This window comes from Apteryx rowi, unplaced genomic scaffold (genome assembly GCF_003343035.1).
Source record: "Apteryx rowi isolate R43461 unplaced genomic scaffold, aptRow1 scaffold_619, whole genome shotgun sequence".
In the NCBI taxonomy this organism is placed as follows: domain Eukaryota; kingdom Metazoa; phylum Chordata; class Aves; order Apterygiformes; family Apterygidae; genus Apteryx; species Apteryx rowi.
This window is the reverse complement of record NW_020450893.1, coordinates 329493-351933: the sequence shown is the minus strand read 5'-3', so window position 1 is coordinate 351933 and position 22441 is coordinate 329493. Positions and strand designations below refer to the sequence as shown.

Sequence of the window (22441 nt, the reverse complement as noted above, 5' to 3'; positions counted from 1 at the left end):
CATGCCCAACATGGGGGCCCAGCACGAGGGGCAGTTCCTGTTCTGTTTCTTTTCTATATCATAACCACATTCAGTTAACTAAAATGAACTGTATATGCTGTACAGAGATGGGTGAGTGCACTGGAGAGACTTCTGTAGTGTTTGATACTGTATTTAAAGTTCCTGTGCAATTTTAGCTTTAAAATTATATTGAGGTAATTGAAATCACTCTACCTTCCTTGCTCCCCTACTCCTTTTATTTCTATTTTCTGTTTTTCCATTCTACCTTTTGTTTCCTTTCATTTTCAGTGATCCACTGTGTCCTGTTTCTTTTGATATGGACTTTCCTTTAGGCAAACATGTCTCACTTTTCGTGCATTTAGTCCTTTTTTCTTTTGTACTCTTTCATTGTCTCCCTACCTTGTTCTCCTCGTCCTCAGCTGGATAATCCTGAGGAAAGGAGCAGTGAAATGTGATGAGGTGCAGCTCTGCAGAGGCCGGGTTCAAACACTGAAGCTTGAGAGCAAAAATTTTCCTAAGTTAACAGCTTCAGGATTTCAAATGTTAGAAGGGAAAGAAGCGGGTGTATTGATCACAGCATGACCAAGAGTGACAATGCGATGCAGCTGTGAAAAAAGCAAATGCAATTCTAGGATGTATCAAAAGAAGTATTCGTAACGGAAATATGAAAGTGTTTAATATCATTGTACGCAGGGTCTTCATTTGGAGTATTGTGTCCAATTCTAGTCACCCATGTGGAGGAAAAATGCATTTAAATTAGAATGGATGCCAGCAAAGCATATTAAAATGATTACTAAATGTCACTGCCTGAGATACCACGTGATCTAGCAGATGTCTTCCATAATATTGTCCTATATACCCAATTTCTTTATTCTCCACCTGATACCACTTAAACAGAAAGTCGTGCTGGTCTCCATTCCCTCATATATGTTGATGACAAATGTGAGAAAAATTTATTTACACTTGTGCTAAGTCTGAGAATTATTCAGGCAGAATGATACTCTTCCAAGCTTAGAAACAATGCTCTAGGGGTCAAATATTCTTCATTTTTTTCAGGATGCCTGGATACTAATACATTGCTATTATTTCTATCTAACTGCACAATTTTAAAAGCATCTTACTAAATTATATAATTCCCTGATTTCCTTGATTGAATTGACCTGTTTTACTGTATTTTAAGTAAAAATAAAATTTGATGCAATGAAAAGTTTTTCAAACTTCCCTCATACTTGCCTCAAAAGGAACACAGTTCTTAAAGTATGAGATATGTTCCACCTCTCTAGCAAATTTGGTTGTATTGACTTTGAGCATTATTCTTGTTGTATTTAATATCGCCTGTTCCTTCATAAAACAAAAAAGTATATCTCTGTTATAATTTTATGACACTTTCTTTTCACAGTTTTTATATTAGCATTTCATAAATTGTCAGAAAAACAAGCAATTATTTCTAGAAGATGATTTGAATAGATAATACTTTCTAAGAAAAAATTACTGTACGTATGTTCATATGACAAAATAGTGTATTCTGTAATTAATCTTTTTTTTAATTTGGGAAAGAGAAAATGATCATCATTGTGGAAATATTTTCTTTTACTATCCTGGATAATAAATTTATGTTATCTTATTTGAATTTGCGTTTATTTTTGGGTAGCATTCATGTACACATATATTCCAAGGATCCATGCAACCATTTCTGAAACTTTTTCCAACGTAGAATAGTACTAAAGAGAATGTATTACAGAAGTACAACATAGTATTCTTAAAACCATTTGTTTAAAAAGTACCAGTTGTATTTAGAATTTGACTCAGTTTTGAGATTCCTCAATAGTATTTTTATCATATCATTTTTAACCTTCTTTGTGACTGAACACAGGATGTGTCAGAGAAAGCAGCTCTTTATGTTGGAGAATTTCTAGGATGGATTTTGATTGGCTGCTGTATACTGAATTTTGCTGTGTGATTCATTAAATTATGGCAACACATTTTATCATCTACCACTTTTTCTGTGTATTACTTACCTCTAATTTCTGCTGGAAATTCATCTGTTGGATTTAAGCGAATTGAAAATCCCCAAGAAATTAAAAGAACACACAAAATTATTGATGAAACAAATTTGCTTTACAGAATTTCTGGGGGGAGTGGGTTTGTACTGTTTTCTTCAGTGCAAATATCTTATTTAAAGATCCTTTTACTACTCCTTAATTCCAATTTAGTGCAGAGGAAGCATCATAAACTCTCTAACCTCAACTTGAACATGCATATAAAGTTACAAAAGTGGTATCAATACACCAGTGATGGCATCAAGCTCCTCTACAGTTTATTCCTGTTAAGAGTAGTCATAATTTAATCAATGGAAGAAAGTAGACTCTTTCCTTTATCTGTCTGATAACTATACATGGAGATACAATTGCGAAAGTCACATGAACTAAGTCAACCTTCCTTATGACCTCAAGCTGCTTGGCAAACTCTTTATGGCAGTTAGGACCCAAGACTCACTGGGCTTCAGAGATCAGTTACATTAGGATTAAAAATGAAGAGTCGTATTAGAAGAGAAACTTGTCTATCACAGTTCCCATACTTCACTATAGGTTACACTGCTTGTGGTCCTCCCTGCTACTGGCTATTCAGAAGCTGTTACGCGTCGCCTGTGTCTGTTCAGATACCGTTTGTTCAGGACGGATACGACAACAGAGTAGGATGAAATCGCAGGAGGAAAGGCTGAGATGAGACATAAGGAAAGTCTTTCCAATGCTAGGGATCGTGAAGCACCGGAATAGCTTGCCTCAAGATTATTATGCAGTCTCCAAGGTCAGAGATATTTAGGAATGAATTAGACAAGCATCTGTCAGTCTGATCTGCTACGCCACTTCTTCTATTTAATATTAACACAAATAAAACACACGAAACAGAAAAAACTACACCCTCTTAGAAAGTACCCAGTTTGAACACACGTGTAAAACAAAGGGATGGGGCCCTGTTTCACTTTTTGTACAGATGTTATATGCCACAATTGAGGATGCAGTGATTTTTAAAACTAAAACAGACTGTTAGAGACATTTACGCAGAACTAACATTGAAAGCAGCAACTCTGGATGACGATAATTGTTGTACCAAAGTGAAAAAGGCAAGGGGAACTAATAACTTTTGTGCTTAATTTTAGCAATCAGTGTGAATGATGTAGTTCTTATACACTATTTACGGATGCTGCCAGTAACAAGCTTATTGTCCTTGCTACTGTTTGCTTATGTTGGATTTAGAAGTGACTACTGAGCCGATGATTTAGAAGAGCTCTTGAGAAGGTAGCCAGAAGCCAGTATGTTGGGACCAGATAAACAATGTCCTGCTAAATATCTAGGAGACAACACAGAGTTGTTATGAAGCCTACAGACTTACAAAACCAAACAGACCCATTGGGATCATATGGTCAGACTGCATCTAAGACAGGCCATAGAACCACCCTGAAGCACAGTGGATAATTGCTAATTAAACCAGGTGTTAAGGATTCTGACAATTTGTTAGTCTGAACTGGTCTTATTGCAGTTTCTAGGATTTGAATCCTAAACCTTTCTCTTCAGTGTTGAAAACTCCTTTGTTTTCAAATTTCTTTTCCTCCTGAGAGGTACTGGAATGAGCAGGCAACTTCCTGATATTCTCCTGGTGCAGCTAACAGGTTGAGCCCCTGGAATTTGTGCTTATAAGTTAAGTTTCTGCCAACTCTTCTTTTCAGTTCTCTATTTTTTCATTAGAATCAGAGATAGTATTCCTTTAGTGACCTTGACAACTCCATTCCAGTTATTTTTAATAAAGTTCTGTATTACCTGTTCCAAGGATTTTCTAGAATCTGTGTCAAGCCAACATGCATATAATATCTTGTCCACATATTCATGTCAATTATTAGCAATTACCTAGCTATTCCATGACTGAAAATAAGCTTCCCACCCAGCTTCATCAGCTTAAAAGTTAGCACCTAGTTTCAGCTAGTTACCTAGCCCTCCTTTCTAGCACCAGGCAGAGAGAGGTCCTGCCAGAAGTGACTTATTCCACCAGCATTAGCATAGGTAGAACCTGTGGATGGGTGGGTGGACAGGTGGACAGATCTGTCCATTGATTGCTTCCTGCCCTGAGGCCACACAGAGAGGAAGGATGTCTCCCCAAAATGCTGGACCATCGTTTCATTTATGAGAAACTGACTGCTCATTGGCCAATGCATTAAATGCTTTATGGCAAGTTATTTAGACCAGTTGAGTTAAAACAAGGTTAGCATGCTTCCTGAATGATTGGTGGAAGGTAAAGTGTTTTTAATATTTGGCTTTTACTCTAATATTGAATGGAATCGTGTTTGGAAACTTGCCTTTTCTGTGTTGTTAACTTCTGGTTTAAATCCAAGTCATGGTCTATCACATAATAAATGCATAGCATTACTAGGAAACCCTGTTTCTGTTGTGCTCTATGAGCTCCATTTTGAATTTAATCTGCCTACTACAGATTATCATTTTGCTTCATGGTTTTTAAAAAGTTATAGTCCCGTTTATTTTCATTAACATCAACTCTTTCTTACATTTTTATGTCTTTAAAAGTATTTTAGAGCAGCATTGTCCTGATTCTAAGGCTGTTTAAAGCTTGGGGGTAGATTTTTTTTTTTTTTTTTTTTTTAATAATATGTTTAATCTGTACAGTTCTGGGGTTTAGGGCATTTAGTAATTGTTCCCTGAGGTTTCTGAGCTGTCACTTGTTTTCTGCACGTTTAACTCTTTCTCTCAGCTTGTTTGAGAGAACTATGACTTAATTCTTTTCAGGTCATGGAACAGGATTTAGGAGGGCAGGCATGCTTTCAGAAGATGGGAAATAGGCAAAGTATCTATCTTTGGCAAATATGAAAAAGAGGAAACTGTGAAATTAAAAAGCTGGTTGCTTTAAGTTCATTTCTCAGAAAAATAGTTATAAAATAATCACTTCCTTATGTTCTCAGTACTTATAAATCGCTTTGATTAGTGGACATTACTTACTTGACAAGTCCCTCTACTTTTTTCCTATGTATGACTCGGCAACAGGCCTTACAGACATGGCTATGTGAGAGTTCTTATTTGTCATCTAAGATGCAACTTTTAGGATATGAGTTATGAAATATTTGATCTGTGACTGGCTGAAGCTGATAGAGGATTAGCTTCAGAAACTCCTTGGGCAAAAACAATTATGATGGTGGCAAACTGATAAATCAGAGTAACAGTCAAATTATATCTGATGGTTTAAAAAAAAAAAAAAAAGCTCTCTGGATTTCCTGCTGATCGACTTTAAGAAGCTCACTTGAAAGTCAAAGAACAGAGGTTTCATAGTGAAGCTAATGGGACAGGAAGAAGTGCTCAGAGGACCATGTGATACCTATTTGCATTGGGTGGGAAGCAGAGTGAGTAATAGGAGATGTGTTGTCCATAGAGGTCCCCGCTGTGTAGTGCATGTGGGGAGGATGGGGCACAGCTGTGTTGATCAGGCTTGGTGACCAGTCCAGGATGTTATATCTACGACTGCCGGGATCCCGAGGGTACCAGTGTGCTTTGCAGCCTCTTCCCTGCTGCTTGCGGTTTGGCTGCCGGCGCTTGAGGCCAGCTCTGATATGGCGCAGCCGTACCCTGGGACCAGGCTGCTGCGAAGGAGCTGGGGATGCTTCATCAGGGCTTGTGGCCTCGCTCAGGAGCTGCGTGGAAGCTCAGGCCCTTCGTCTCTGCAGGAGCTACGCTGCGGCCAGGCCTGGATGACCCCAGCCCACCAACTGACTTCACCTTGGACCTGCCTTGTCACTGCGGGCTTGTTCATGATCACCCAGCTGTGGCTGTCCCTGGTCACTGTCACTGGACCTGCTCTGCTCTTCTTGCTTGGTGGGACTGCACCATGCTGGGCATAGCCCTGTCTGTCCCGGTGGAGTAGCCCAATTCCACTGCTCCCAGGCAGAGGGAGACTGCAAGAGGGCTGGAGTTTTTCCTTAGCTGCTGGGAGAAGGACCTGGAAAGGGGAAGCTAGAAGAGGCTATGACTAAAGGACTAAATTTCAAATAGTGATAAATGTCTTTTGTTTTCCATTTGTAAAAAATTGTAAATATAACAGTTTGCTCCTTACGCGGATCCTTAACCTCATAAACTAGAGGGTTTTGACTCATGTTAATTGTTGCCTGCTAATAAGCATAATTTCTGCTTGAAGGTGCCACTTGACATTGATGTCACATATTGACTTGCCATAGCTGAGAAAGTGACCGGTGCTGAATGGAGGGGATGGAAGTGTGTTTCTGGTACGGTCAGCGATCTCTACAGGGAGATGAGAAAGGGACGTTTCTAGATGTGCCTGCTGCAAGTGCACGTGGTGTAACTCTGTGTCCAGGCAAAGTTGTGTGATCGTGCTTGTGGCACGGACAAATAATGGCAGCTGTAGCCATTAAAGTTGGCAGCTTAATGCATATCCATTTGTTATTTTTTTATGTCCTTTCAGCTATGAGGAAATAAAATATAATACTCATAGCGTTGTTCTTGTGGAGGTGGAGAACCTGGCATCAGCAACTCTGATATAGTCTACCATATGGAAGAAAGACATTGGAGCAGTCTTCGCTATATACACAAGTTCAATGAGAGATCTGGGCTATCTCTTTGAAGTGCTGCAAGGCACAGCTTTCTTCATGGAGGAAGGGAAATGCATGTGTGGCCCAGAAATGGTAAAAAAAGATGGGACAAATGGCTGAAAGATTTGTATTAATTGATAAACTACCTATAGGAAAACAGTATGCATTTTAAGAATTAAAAAACTATGCTCAGGCATCTAAGAAAAATGAAGATCATAAAATCAAGGTCGTAAAGATCAGGATGGAAAATTCTCTTTCTGGAAAGCAGGGACTGAAAAGAGTTTGGGAATTGCAGTAGGAATCGGCTCCCAGTACAACACTGCTGCCAAAAGAGCTAATGCAGTTCTTGAGTAAGTAAATAGGACTGGCTTCAATAGGAGGAAGAATATTTATTTGACGTTGATATGACTATTACTGGAAGACACTTCAAGAAGAACACTGAGTGGAGAGGGTTTGGATGAAACATAAACTCGATCAAAGGAATGGAGAAATATGTCTTAGAAGCATTACTTAAGCTCAACCCATTTAATATCAAAGAGAAAACTGTAGAGTGCCTCAGTCACAGAACATACTGGGGACGGCCAGGAGGGAAGTGACAAAGATTTTATTTATTTATTTATTTATTTATTTTTGATCTAAATGATAAAGGTGTAATGAGTTGAAGTTGCCAGAAGTGGAAGCTAGTGCTAATAAATTTCTGAGATCTCGAATAAGCTGGTTGATTAATTGCTCTGAAGTGTAATTATTACCCAAGGGTTGAAATGGGTTTCCTAATACAACAAATTAAAATAATGCATATTTTTATTAAGAAAGGCAAGTTCTAAGTGAAGTGGTAATTACATCATGGCTTGCGTTATGTGGTAACTGAGGATTAGACTTTTGGTTTTATTTATGATTCCCCAAGTCTCTGAATTTGTACCAGGATTGGGGTAGCCCATTTCAGCTGGGACATACTAGGGGCACACGTCTCAGGAGGGATCTTGGAGACAAAACTATTGCTTTCACATTTATTTCATATTTCAGGTTTCCTACCAACTTTACTCAAGTCTCCAGTTAGTTATATAGAAGTGTATTGTTTCAATAGTTTTATTTATTTTTTAATGCCAAGATCTCTGAAACCCCATTAACTGCAGGAAAATCAATCATATTTACCTCAACGGTGTCAGGCTTTCAGAACTGGACATACTGAAGCAGTGTATTCCAAACCCTTAGAAAACATACCAAAACACTCAGAAAACAAGCTCAATTCAGCGTGCAAATGATAAAAAGCTGGAGTAAATTTCTAAATAATAAATACAGATAGACGATATTTATGATATACTCCTCCTCCTATACACTGTATTCCCGATAAACACATCTATTACACTTTTGGATTCTACTTTTGGCTGCTGTCTTACTGTATTTCCCTTCTTGGCATTATATATTGTAATAGAAATTATTTTAGTTAAGTTTTGTAAGGCTTTAAGGAAGGGCTGTAGGAATAGCCCCACCACCTCTGTTGCCATTCTAGTTCTTTCTTTTTTTTCTATCAAATATATTTTTATTTCTTCCGCTTCCCAAACTTGCAGTGTAATCTTGCATCTATGAATCTATGTTGCATTTATATAAAGTACATGGGTTCTGCTGAAAATCTGCTTTTACGCGTCTGGGTGGGACTGGGTTCCCGGGTTGCTGACTGCTCATTTGTTCATTCTCTTAGTAGTTCTCAAAACGACTATGTTTCAAACTCTTTCCCTTGCCCCATCCTCCCTTCAAACACGCTGTATTGCTTTCAGATGATCTGCCTGAAGTTACTTCTCTGCCACCTTGTGCAGAGAGGGGCTAGGAAATAAGCCTTTGTAGATGCGGTGCGGTTTGGGCTCGCAAAGGTGTCTGCACGGATTCATCAAACTGACGGTTATAATTGACTACAGGAGCGAGCGTGATCTGGTCAGCGCGGCACTCTGTTATCTTATTTATCCCATGTTATGACTGATGATTCACTGCGGCTTATTGGGCATGCTTCCTCGCAGTGGGGTTTGTCACCTTTATTCTTTCTAATTCTTATTTTATTTTATTTTATTTTTTAAGCAAACGTACCCTTGCCAGCAGCGAATGCATATTGTTAGCAGCTGCAGCCTGCAGACGGGTCTGCCCCGAAGGCTGGACCTGCCCCGTCAGCAGCTGCTCGCTGGCCCTGCGAGTTGCTCGTTTGAAAGCGCAGGTATAGGAAGCGCCTCCGTTACGGGCACCTTTGAAATACTTGGAGGGGGGAAAAAACAAAAATAAATAAAAAAAACACTAATAAACTCTACATTGCAGGAAGAATAAAAATAGGTTTAAAGGTATATACCCAACCCAGACATTTTTCGCTAGGATAGTTTAACTATGTTTTCATTTTGTGCCTAAGTATTTGGCTAAACAGCTAAACTGCTTGTTAAATAGATTTGACCCACTTAATTAAATGCTGTTATTGTTGTTAGTGTAGCAGCATCCTAAAGGCCCTTAGAGGAGAAGGAGGGATTTTTTTTTTCATGGTATGAGTATTTAAAAGTGTCAGAGAAGTGGATGAAAAAGCTCTAGTGAGTCCCGCAAGAGCAGAGCACTGTTTAGCGCTGCGTTTCACTTCCTGATACCTGAAGTTGAATAGATATAATTCAAATTAATTTAAATTTTAAAATCGCCCAGGTCAAAATCAATTGAAAAGAAGTAGTGTGAGTTTGAAAAAATAAATAAATAAAATCATATTGTATTTAATTGGATTTTTTTGCATTAAACTTGCTGTTTTCAATGTTTTTAAAACTGTAAAAAGTGTTACGCAATAGTTTTTCCTATGCAAATATATATGTGACACAAGCATGTACGTTTAATTAAGGAGGTTTAGCTATCTAGTCAAGATTCTTAGTAGGTCTTTATTCTGTAAAATACTGGGGGCTAATTTGTGCGTGTGGCACTACTTCTGAGTCTGCTCGTGCATCATAGACTGAGAGAAAAACTCAGGAGAAAACCTGCACTGAAGTCTGGCAAAATTCTTTTTATTCAGTTTTTAGAGCGAATAATTTCTCTCCATGGTCAAGCAAAATAAAGTGTCGTTCCCCTCCCCCCCCCCAACATCCCCCCAGTTGTCTTTCGTATCTGTGATCATTTGTGGGTTTTGGTGGTGGTTTGTTTTTTGGTGCTTGGACTAGGACATTCCTGAAAGCTTTCTTAGGCTACTTCAATATAGAAAAAATAATTTTACGTAAAGTGGGAGATGCATAGGGAAGGACACTTTATTTCTTTTAGAACGTGACTCGAGGTTTGGTTTCCAAACATCTAGGAGTCTTAAAGCAGCCTAAAACGGAGACTGGAGAGACGTTAGTACAACTGTCCAAATATCATGCACATAAATAATAATTAAAAAAGTCAGAGACTCTATAGTCAAATCACATCTCTAAAGACCCCTTCCTTCTCGGTCAAAAGTGTTTCTGGTTTTAAGAACGTGGGCCCCAAACTATGAAAATGCCAGAGAAAGAAATCAAGTAATTTTTGAACATTGCGAAGTGTTGCTTGCTTGTATCGTGTGGCTGACTATCAAAACAGCTTGGCAGTAAGAGTCATGTATAATATACAAAGAGAAATAAAACAGAAAAAAGACAGAAAACATCAAGAAATGCATCCAGTTAAGGCTATAACAAACTTAATAAAATGAGTGCATAAACTGAAATCAGTATAAAATGTTTGATGCGTAAAAATACTGTTATCGCAAATGGAAATTATAAATTCTCTACATTCCTTACTGTGTTAAATAGTTAACACTATCGTTGCTTGCTTAATTTATCTAAAACTATGATGTTATAAATACTAATGGGGGATTAGACACTTGGAGATGTTTAGTATGAAATGCCTTTCTTTGTGACATACTTTCAAGAGCATTTACAGGGCAAACTGAAAAAAAATTAGTATCCGAAGTTGGGAGAGAAGCATTGTGACTCCCAAAATAAAGAGAATATAAAGCCTTAAAACCATTCAGCAGTTACAAAAGATACAGGCAGACAAAGATGTTATTTTAAAATTATATAGTAAGCTTATCTACCTCATTTGGAAAAAGAAAAAACAAAGAATAAAATCCCTGCTAACCAATTCAAGCAGTGGAAAAATACAGTCTAGAAAATGTAGTTTGTTAGCATTAAAAATGCACAATGCAATTGTGTACAGAGATAATGAAAAAGATAACATTTAAAATAATCAAATTTAGGAAAACCTTAGATACAAGTAGACTGAGCTAAAAAAAGAAAAACTTGCAACAAGAAGCTAAGAGCCAGATACGTGTCACAGGGAACTGAAGCACTCCTAAATCATGGGCTACGGAAAAAAGAAAGTGCTTAAAATCAAACACATAAACCTGGAGCAACTAAACGCAAAGGTAGAATATCAAAGTAAAGAGAGTTTTAAAACTTTATTGCTTCCCAGACCATTAAGATAAACTTGCCGCATGAGCCAGAGGATAAAGGATGACGAGGACCCTTGGCGCCACGTAACACTAAAACGCGATCTTTAAGCCCGAGTTAATACAGTGGAAATAAAACGCCCTGCAGAAGAGGTTAAACATTTTGGTCCTACCGAAACAGCAAGCTGTTGTTCTATTCATCAGGTTCTAAGGAAAATCAAAGCAGCTGGTCTGCCTCGTTCGGTTGATCCGCAGAGAACGTAGGCGAAGCTTTCGGAGCTGTTTGCAGTGCCCTCTGAGCACGGAGCAGCCTGCTTTTAAATATCACCTCCTCCCGCAAGCCCCGCAGAAGCGCTTACTGCATCTTAGCTGGCAAAACAATAACCGGGACGGGCGGTGCATGCTTCTCTTTTCTAATTTCTGCTCTTTCTCGGGCCTTTTTTTTTGTTGTTGTTTTTAAAGCTGTTGTTCTCAATGTATCCGGTGGAAAGTTGACCCTCAGCCCCTCCTTTTTCTCCCCATTTGAAAACCCCAGGGAAAGTCCCGACCCGGCGTTCTTCAGGCTGAGGAAGCTTCGGCTGAGGGCAGCAGAGACGGGGCAGCCAGCTCCTCCGGCAGGCAGGTAGAAAACGGTACCTGTCGGGGGAGCGGCTGAAGAGACCCGCCGACAAAATCCGTCACGGTCTCTAGTCCCTATTTAGGGCCCGTTTCTGTGCGTGGAGTCTCCCTCCCTGGAAAGAGCAGAGTACGTGTCGGGCGGGTGCACCATCGGATGCTCCGCGTTGCCCAAGCGTGATGACGGTGGGAGTTTTCCCATTAACTCCCCTCCCATGAGACGATTATATGGTGTAACAACACAGAGGAGAAAAGCTGCTTTTTTTTTAAAAAAAGCTAGATAACTACACATACAAAACCAGACTTTATCAAAATATGGACACGATTATTTGAGACTTTTTAAAAGTCCCTTTAAAATTTCAAGAGTTTAACTGTACATTTCAACAGTATATTGCTAAACAATAATATACAACGTTTTGCTGGCTATTTTGCAGCCATGTGTGTGTCACGTATGCCATGAGTGTTTTTTGGTTTTTTTTTAATATATACCTACTTGGTTAAGTTCTGTAAAATGGAATATATAGAAATAAATAATCATTAAATTTCTTAGCCTCTGACAAGACTGCCCAGGTTTGCGGACTGATGAGCCAAAAGTTTCAGATAGGAATAAATGACAACGTTTCAATCGATTTTGGAAGCAGAAGGCTCAAACTTCATTTGACAGCCTCAGGAGTGCAGTAGCTGTAAGAAAAAGGTGACTGAAAAACATAAAGGCTGCTATGGGGTATGGAAAAAATTTGTACCTCTTCGCCTTTCTCTGGGCAAGTAACAAGTCATTTATAAAGACAGTGTTTCAGTCATCTCTCAAGATTGCATAACGTAGCATTATTTTTGGATTGAAAAAAATATATCATATATATATTTCTTTTTTCCTTGATATGCCTGGCAAAACATAGAAGATTAGGAGAGAAAGAAGATAGTCAGATAACACAAGCTGAGGAAGTATGTTTACAAAATTGCAAATGTTTACAGAAAACGTGGGGAGATGGGCATTTCTGGTTTGGAGTTGGAATAATTCCATACAACCCATATATTGGAAAACTTTTAAAAAGCAAAATTTAAAAAGCAATTTTATTTTTGATTTGTTTCTTTTTACTACTTTGATTTAAGACACTACAGCTTGTGAAGCTGAGTTTTTTGTGTGCTTGCCTGGAATGCTGCATACTTTTTTTTAGGTCATATTTGGCAAGTCTTTTTGCTTCATATATTTAATCACAGGGGGGGTTTTTTGAAAAGGAACTAAGAAATTCCAGTCCATACCTTTCTAGCAAATTATCTCAGTTCTTTGTTGACTGCAGCTATTTATTTGCTTGGTTTAAAATGCTGTGCTCTGAGATTTGCCCAAATATCTGTCATGGCTGATTTCCTGAAATTTCTGTTATTAGCGGTATTGGATGTATATTTCATAACTGTAAAAAAGGAAATAGTAGGCTCATTTTTGCTCCATTACGTACCAAATTTCCCCATTTTGTACTGAGGATTTTACCTTTCCACTGTTGCAGCTTCAGCTCTCCTCTTTCAAAAAACCAGGACAATCGATCTGTCAGAGTAGCGCGATTTAAAAAGGGTTTGGCACAAATATAAAAGGTAAAATTCTGAGGCGGGGGGAAAAAAAGCACATAAATATATGCTTTATTTTAAGCATGTAGGTAACGTTTTAGTGAGATTATTCAGAGACTTAAAAGTGACAGTGGGCTTGTATATTTTCCTGATTTCAGGTCATCTCTTTGGGGAGAGACAGAAGTCTAAAGCAGTTCTACTTAAGTCATAATGAAACTATTCCAGCTTCACACAGGGACGATTACGGATGGAGAATAAGATTTGACCAAAAATCTCCTTTTCACAGGAGCTTTATAAACATATAATATCACTATGAAAATACCATCTTTTCAGCATGTTAAGGAGTATTTCTTCTTGCAGTAAACTGATAGCCCCAGTAAAGACTTCGAGCATTTAAATTAAATCCCACTGGGGAAAAAAGGGCTGTTAACATCTTTTTGCTTCAGACCGAGTAACTTTAGAAACCAAAGAAACCCTTCTGCATCCAAGATGTCTCTTGTGGAAGAAAATTTGGTGAAATGTGTTTTCCTACTCTTTGCCCTGATATTTTCACAGTAAAAAAAAAGTGCCTTTAAAGAAGTAGTAATTAAGACTTTAGCATTTACAGCATAAACACAACAAAAGATGCAACTATGCCTTGCATTTGTAATGCTTCTTTAATGCTCTCTACTGAGGAAATTATGTGCTGTTGTTAGTACGGGAGTAACTGTGAAAAAATGCGATCAGGAGAGTTGTTACTGCGAAAGCAGCCATTTGCGGCCGAGCCTTGGTGCTCTGCAAGCCAGCAGGAATGGCCAAGGATTCGGCCGGCTGAAAAACAGATAATTAGTTATTTGCCCACCTTTCAGAAAACCTGTGTCCCATGACACGATTTGTACTTTGGAAGACTGGAATACTTAGGGCGATCATACAAGTATATGGCCCTTTTACTTGTAATCCTTTGAATATCTAACTAATATCCCCGAATTTCATGGGGAACGTATGTAGATAGTTATGTATGTTTTGTGACAGCAATTTAGGCAGTTCAGTCCTGTTTAAATGTTGCACAGCTCCATTTTTACAGGCAGAAACGCATCAAATACTGAAGGGTTTTCGGAAACCGTGATGTTTGGGTTCCTACATTAAGCGAAATTGTATTGTACAGTAAGCGGAGGTTCTATTCTGACTCAAGGAAATATGCTGTGCTTGATCCTCTGAGATTTTCCGAAAAGCATTCGGGGAGTTAGCATTGTCTGGGAGCTTTTAGGGATTCCCCACCAGCAAAGTTTCTGCACTTGGGGGGAAAAACGTGTCGAGCGCCCAGAATTGAGATCAAAAACCCGTTGTTTTCTGTGGGTTACCTGAACGGGTCTGAGAAGCTAGAAGAGGGACCAGATTGACGCGAACACAAGGCGCAAAAATAGTGTAGTGGGGTTAAGAGGAGCTCATAGAAGAAACCCAGAACAGTGAGAGGGAGACAGGCTGACATGAACATAACGTATTTCCGAGGATTTTGAAAGAACCGACAGATGTTTCTCTCGCGTTGCCCTGCTCATTTTGCTTCACTTCTGTTGGGTGATGAAGACAAAATGACACACTTGGCAGTAGAACTGACTGAATTTTAGGGGTTGGATGGGTTTCAGTTGTTAAAATTGACATTTATTGCAGGAAAAATTTTAATTGCAACCAAATTTTTCAATGTTTTTTCAGTTGAGAGGATTTCAATTAAAAAAAATAAAACGGGGCTGATATCTGCAGGGGAGTTACAGCATCCGTATGTTCCGTTCTATTGAAAATGTTGATCTTGTTTTTCCATTTCAAAACTTTCAGTTCAAAAGGTTCTGATTTTAATTTTTTTTTCCCATTTGGAATGAAAAATAACTTTGATAAATAGGTTTTCCCTTAAGGGAATTTTTAGACGTGGCTGTTATCCAAATAAGGACCAAATTCTGCTCTCAGCTTCTATTCTAGCCTTGAGGCACTCAGTTTGGATCTTGTTATATTGTAGACAATTATGGGACGTAATTAATTTTCTCTTTAAAAAAAAAAAAAAGAAAGAAAAAGAAAAAGAAATGCCAGGCATTTTTTCTGCAGAGTTTTGAAATAAAACTCAGCTGACACTCTGGAGAGTGGTTTAGATTGTCAGAGATGATGCAGGAAGGCTGGGCTGCATTCACAGTACCAGCCATTGGTGCCTTGAGAAAAATTTGGCATGCACGTGCATTTGTGTCTCTCTTTTTTCTTCTCTGTTTAATCTCAGTCAGCGTTTCATTTTCTCATTCTTTGGCTCATATTTTCTATTGTTGTAAGTTTCCAAAAAATAAATACATTTATTTCTTGCATTTCCTTTTCTTTCCTTCATTTCTTCCTGCTTCCTGCGGTTGGCACACGTTGGCTTTTCTTCACCTCCTTCTGTACTATTACTCAAATGTATTTTTCTATGATACTTATTTTTCCACGCTTCTTTTTCTATTCCATTGTTTCCCTTTCCTCTTTTTCACGGCATGTTTTAAGGCTCTCTGTGTGCCTTTGCTTTGTCCACCTTAATTTTTTTTATTATTATTATCCATACTTTTTGCCCTCTATCAGTTCTCTCCCATCTTCTCATCCTCTCAATATCCTCATAATTTCTTCTGGCTCCCTCACTCTACCCTCCATCACTGTTTCTTATCCCCTGACACATCAGTTGCAAGACACCAACCCTTTCCTGCCTAACTCGTGCTCTGCCCTGCACCTGGTACTCTCTTTACATACACACCTTTCTGCAGATGTTATTAGTTGCATTAGGACTGGGCCAGACAAGAGAAGGAGTTTTTCTCCTGCTCCCCCAAGGGTCTGGAAACACATGCTGTCTGTTTGCCATTTCAAACAGGAATCTGTGTGCATTCATCATCTGCACTATTCGTTGGATTGGCCATAGCTAGTTACACATCATATTTTTAACCACCCCATACTAACTTAGAACAGGAATTGAGGTCTTTCATGGCTATGAGACCAGACTCCTCTCAGCAACATCTCTTTGACTTATGAAGTTCTGCTTGTAAGAGAGAAGGCAGTTTGGTCCATCCATGTGTTGTCACATTTATATGACACAAGAATGTAACCCTCGCCCCCACCAGTTGCACACATTTTTGTCAGGAAACCGTTGTTATTCTGCAAGGTGTGGTGAAACAGTGGCCATATCTTTGCAACTTGGCTAAAGTGTTTTTTTTGTTGTTTTTTTTTGTTTGTTTGTTTTTTAACATTTGAATGAGAAAGTTGGAAGCCCAGCATAAACAAATGTTGCTGTTATCTACAAGGCTCTCACTGATTTTTAGTAGGAAGATTCTCTGATAGGTGATCTGAAGACATTGGCTGGCAGGACAATTTGGTGAGAGTATTACAGAATTGACATGAGCAGGGCTAGCTAGAATACCTGCTTGCTTCAAAGAGGATAAAGAACATTTGTCTTTGCCCCCAAATGTGCAGCGATACAGTGTAAGGATGGAAAAACTTGTCTGGGAAAAATCAGATTTCCTTACCTTGAGACTTTTATAAACTTTCTGAACCCATTTAAGTTAAAGACATGCCTAAACAGGATACCTATTTTCTGATAGGTATCCTTATATTTTTTCAGATACAGTGAGATCTGGGGATGCAAATATGAAGTAGTTGACAGCTAACAAAAACACACACTCTCTTAATAGGAGGAACACCACAGTAGAAATTTGTGACTTTTGTACCTAGTATTTTGCAATGGCAACAGGTTATTACCAAACAAGCAGCCTTTATTCATGCACAACAAAATGGTTAAAAAATAATTAAAAATAGAATAATGAAGCACCTGAAACACCATGATAGGCCTAGGTCCAAACAATAGCCATTCTGCAAAGGAGTTAATTCATGGCAGATTGTATCATGTCTTTTTAAGTGGCATTCCTCATTTTGTTAAATATGTGGTCCTGATCTCTGCTGAAAACAGACCACCTGATTAAATGGATTTTATGTCTGATCCAGTTCTTGTTTTCATATGTGAATAGATGAACCAGGAATCTCGGAAGTACCATTAATTACACACCTAGCTTTGCAATGAATCAGTGGAAACCAGTTCAGTATTCTGTTATTCCAGTGGTGCAACAATGCATCTCCTGCCACTAGTTCTGTGGAGTTGCATTGACATGAAATTAGAGTTTGTCCGGTAATAAACCATGGAGAAGACAGGCATATTCGGAGAGATTCAGAGAAACCTTACCTTTTGGAGGAGGGACACACATGAAATGATGCTTGCAAAAGCAATTGATCTGATTTATGATTTTTGAGTAAAATATTGTAAATAGTTGCAGTGCATTTTGGTAAAATAATACTACATCAGTTCAGAAGAATGCCTTATACTTAGGCTTAGGAGGTCTGGTATTTAATAGTTTATCCTCAAATCTGGGAAATCAAAGAAATACTATTTCACTGGAAACAGTCAAAAGGAGTAAAATCCGCGTACAGGTACAGTACTAGGTTTACTGCTGTGTTCATGCACCAAAAAAACCACTAATGTATGTAACACTGTCCAGCTGGTACCTTAGACTGATGCCATGGTTGTTATTATCACATCTTCTCTCATTCCTTTTCATTACTATGAAGTTTATAAAGTGGGTTGACTTTTAACCTCTCAATGACTGGAAGTCTTTCAGCCAGCTCTGACCTTATTTCTTTACCTGTTGCCCTAACTTTCAAAACCTCCTCCCCTGACTTTGTGGCTGCTATCAGATACCTTTTTGCTTTGCAATTTGCACTCCTTAATCCTCAGCAAACAGAAATATGTAGTGTGTGTTGATCATATAAATATTGAAAATGGGAAGACATTTGGATTGGAATGCCATTAGGCAAAGTATTGATTCAAGAATTTGAAAGTGCCGTATTTTGTTATGTTTATTAAATTATGGTCAGTATCCATCAACAGCTAATCCTGACCGTTTTTGTTTCATATCTAATCGGAAGGCAGTTTAACTAAAGGCTAAATATTTAAATGTGTATTATAAACTTATGTTGTGTGCTTCTGCTTTCAGTGAAATTGGTGGTAAAGCTTTAGTAGATGTGTCCTCAGTTAATATTTTTCACTTGCACAAAGAATGGAGAGTATGTATAATATTCATGACAGAGCAGCTATAGTAAAATGGGTTGACGTGGGCATCTGAGATAATGCAGAGAAGAAAGGCAATAGTTTTAAAACAAAACTTAAAACCGACAGATATACACTGATCATTGCCCGTGATATTTTCTGGATATGTTGCTTATTGCATCTGTTTCAGGTCTGATTGTGCTTGTGATAGTTCCCTGGAAATCCTTTTGACTTCAGCAGGTCTGCCTGTATGTAAAGTTTCATATATGGATTTCCAGGCTGGAATCTTTAAATTGTAAATGTTTGGGGAGAAGGGATTTTTATGACACTTTGCAGTACCTGCCATATTTCTAATCACTGCATAATTGATACATGGTGAATCATTATGCCCCTCTGATTTCAAATATATGCACTACATACATTGTATATAAAAGCTGAAATTTGGGAAGTGCTTCAATATATAACATTGAAGTCCTATATTACATTTTTGCATTTTAAATTACAAGCTCTACTGATCATCACAACCCAACTCCATTAAAGGAAAACTAGTATTTTAATTAAATATCTAATTTTTGCATTGTACATTCATAGATTTATTTTTATTCATGTTACAGTCATAACACTCATTACATCTGAGAAATTTGATGCACTTTGAGGGTTATTCTTGAGCATTAAAACAGGCTGTACCACTGGCATCTTGGAACCTCCTAAACTGATTTTAGTTGCTCTACTACATCTACTTTCTAACTAAACACAGAATAGACATTTAAGTACCCTGTAATATTCAATTAATGTTCCCTCATTACTGTCTCTTGCCTTTAACATTTCCTACTGGACAATTCTCAGTATTGCTACTGTATTTTTTCAGAGTGAATCCAGTAGATTTTTTCCAACTCTTTTTGAAGAAAAAAGAAACCTTCACTATCGCATCTTCTTCATTTTTTTCTGTTAAAGCTTAAAGTTACTTTAAATGCCGATTGCTAATCTAACCGCCCCGCTTGCTGTCCTCCTTCAACAAATGGAAGGAACATTATTGGGAACTTGCTAGAATTAATCTTAAAGTGTAAAACTGTTTTAGCTTTTGTCACAGATCCACAAAACCGCACACATATGAAATCAAGCATCGCATTTAAAGACCTATTCATTAAATTCTTCAAATATTCAGAACTCTGACCTTGTTGATTTCTATACAAGAAAGGCAATGGGCATCTGGTCCTTGTTAGTGCCATCAATGTGACTACAGGTTTCAAAATTTTATGCGCATCGTAAAAACATCTTGTATGAATCTGAACATATACACTATATAACATTTATAAGTAAGAGTTGCTGGTGCAAAATATTTAGGAAATGGCTAAGAAAAAAATCTAACATTTCATGAAACCAGTCCTAAAACAGAAAACAAGGTTTTAATTCCTCACTATGAAGAAAATTTCTTTTTGTTCTATAATATGAAGAGTTTCAGAGGCCAGTACGAGACAAAACTCTGAAGACATTAAAAGTACAGTATAGAGCAAAAGATCTTTAGAAATCTTAACTGTCCAGTTTCTGAAGGAAAGCTGGTATTTGAAAAGCAGAGAGAAAACACTGTCCTACCCATAAAGAAGAGTCTGAAATGGATGTTTTAATTTAACTAAAATTTATTCTCTCCATTTTAACATACTCATTTTTTATTTCACAAAACTGGTGAATAGTGGTTATCCTTCATGTTTCAACTGACTAGCAGAATTACTTTTAAAGTAGATGATATATATATATACACACACACACGAGTATTTAAACCATGAATTTCTCCGGTCCTTGTATTTTCTTTTTGACTTGCTAAACAGCTCTGTATCATATCTAGAGTTCTGGCTGGAACCATATCTTTTTTTAAATATTTAGTTGTAATTTATTTATAGGTTATTCAGAAATTTGAATTTTATTTTTATATTGTATTTCTAAAAGTAAAACATTCACTCACATAACAAAATATTTACTCACCCCAGGCATGTAGCTGAGGAGAATGTTGCTCTTCAGCCAGATTTGGAAGTCATAGCTGACGGGCTGTACATTGACTGGCAGTTCTGGCTTTTTTCCTTGCAATAAATTTCACTGCAAGTCAAGTGAAACTAATCCTGCTAAATCCTTTAATTTTTCTGGAGCTTCATAGGTAGTTAATGTTTTATGGCCTTTCTATAAATATATTTTTTCTTAAAAATAAACTGACAAAAAAAGGAGATAACTGCTGTAGCATTAAGGCATCTTGGCGTAGTAGTATCTCCCTAAGGGCAACAAGGACAGCAGGATATACTCAATCCATTTTGTTCAGCTACATTAAAAATGAACCTCCAAACATATTTGCCACGTACCTTTCCTACAGGTCTTCGATTGTATGTTTAATGTTCTGCTTCTGCTTGCTTCGCATGTAAATCAGAAGTTAACGTTCAATCAGTGAATTAAAGATGTGAGAGGTCTTGCTTATATTGAATATCCAAGACGCGCTGGCAGGGGCGGTACTTCAAAAAGGGCTATTTTTCTTTCCTCCCTTTCAAATACAAATGGCAAACGGGACTACTGCTGTCAATTCACACGGTCCTCTGTACTGACACATTGTTTATACATCTGCTTCAGGTAGGCAAGATGTAGGAGACCCAATATGCAATTCTAGAGGAGTAATCAACTGGTGCAGAATAATTAGAATTTAGTTTTACTGTGTTCAGTTATGTTTCTACAGCTGTGATCTGTTGGTTACTTGTCTTGTACCTTTGGTGTCGGCAGCTATTAAAAGTTGAAAGGAAAGGCCTAAAGACTATACTTTCTGTCCTCTTGACAGCAGGTTACTTCTGTAGACCCATCAGAGAGGGAAGTGTATTGGTTGGGTAACTTCTTTTTGGAGGCATGAGTGGGCAGAACATTTTGTCCAAGGTGGCGCAACTTGACTGGAACTAGTAGAATGATGAGCTGTGGCTCTAGCTGCTTGACACCCCCTTAGCAGACAAATAAGATGAAGGCAAAATAGGTTTTCCAAAAAAAAAAAAAAGTGAGTTTCACTAACCAAATGTTTTTCCCTCCTCCTAGGGCATAATGAGGTCTCATAGCCTCCACAGCCAGAATATTTCTTTTTCACTTCGGTAATGGTGGACAACAGCACTGGAACCTTTGAGCATCCTGACACTAAAATTAGGCCACTGAGTGCTGGGATGCTGTCAAATTTGTGGGGGGAAAAAAGGTCAGTGAAGCTTTGGGGGACTGCAGACAGGGCAAATGCCTCTCCCTGACTTCTTTGCTTGGTTGCCTTGCTAGGAGGTTCTGATTTAGCCCTGGGAGGTTTCACCCAAGGATAAAGGCAGTTTGTAGTACACTGTGCAGCTGAGGGCCTGGGGCTACTTCTCTTTCGCTGCCTTCTACAGTTTGGAAACCTCATCTTTCCCCCAACAAAACAGTATTTCCTCCCCTCCCACTCCCAGGATCCTCACTGATCCCATATGTGCAGCAGCTCTGCTCCAGCAGTTTGCTCATAGAAACATAGAAATGCCAATGACTAGCACAAGAGGAAAGGGAATGCAGCCCAGTTCCAGCTCCTCTTTTCCCACTTCTGAAGTAGGGAAGAACAGCACTGGTAGCACTGCCGTAGCCTGGACACACAGAGGGGATGGGGCTGGGACACAGCAGGGTTAAATATTGCAGAAGAGGGTCTGACTGGGCCATGCAGGGCAGCGGATTGAGGCACAAAGCTGCTCTCATGAATGCTGCGGTTGTATCAGCATCTGGTATTACGTGACTATAATGTGGATTTAGAATGATGTTACTGCTGTAGTGTTGGTACATCACCCACCCCTACACCTAAAGCATTGCGTGCCTTGTGCTAGGCAGCAGCTGTGTCCTGATTCACTGCTGTGCCTAGGCATCGCTGACCACGGGGTTCAAGGACAGAAGTCTCTTGTGTGCTTGGGAGTATGAGGAAGACCCCACGGCTTTTTGTAGAGTCTGACTCGCAGGGCATTTAGCTTGTACAAGCCATACTCATACAAACACAGAGTCAAACCTCCACGTGTAGGATTGCATCATAGGTGCTGTGCTGCTTTTTTTCTTCTCTTTTCATCTCCTTCTCCTCTCTCATCGCCCTACAGTACATGAATCAAGGATTGTGATAAGAGGCTGTTCTTCCCAGCTAGGAAACAGATCTAGTATTGATGAGAAACAA

At 38.5% G+C, this 22441-nt stretch overlaps 1 protein-coding gene across 1 annotated transcript in view; it reads right to left on the bottom strand.

Moving 5' to 3' along the window:
* The window catches only part of ASIP (agouti signaling protein), a 36711-nt gene extending 16019 nt beyond the window's left edge, over positions 1–20692 (bottom strand). Inside the window, exon 1 of the mRNA XM_026083850.1 lies at positions 20607–20692. The gene's annotated coding sequence lies outside the window, so the exon portion shown is untranslated. The remainder of the gene's footprint in view (positions 1–20606) is intronic.
* Positions 20693–22441: the final 1749 nt, after the last annotated feature.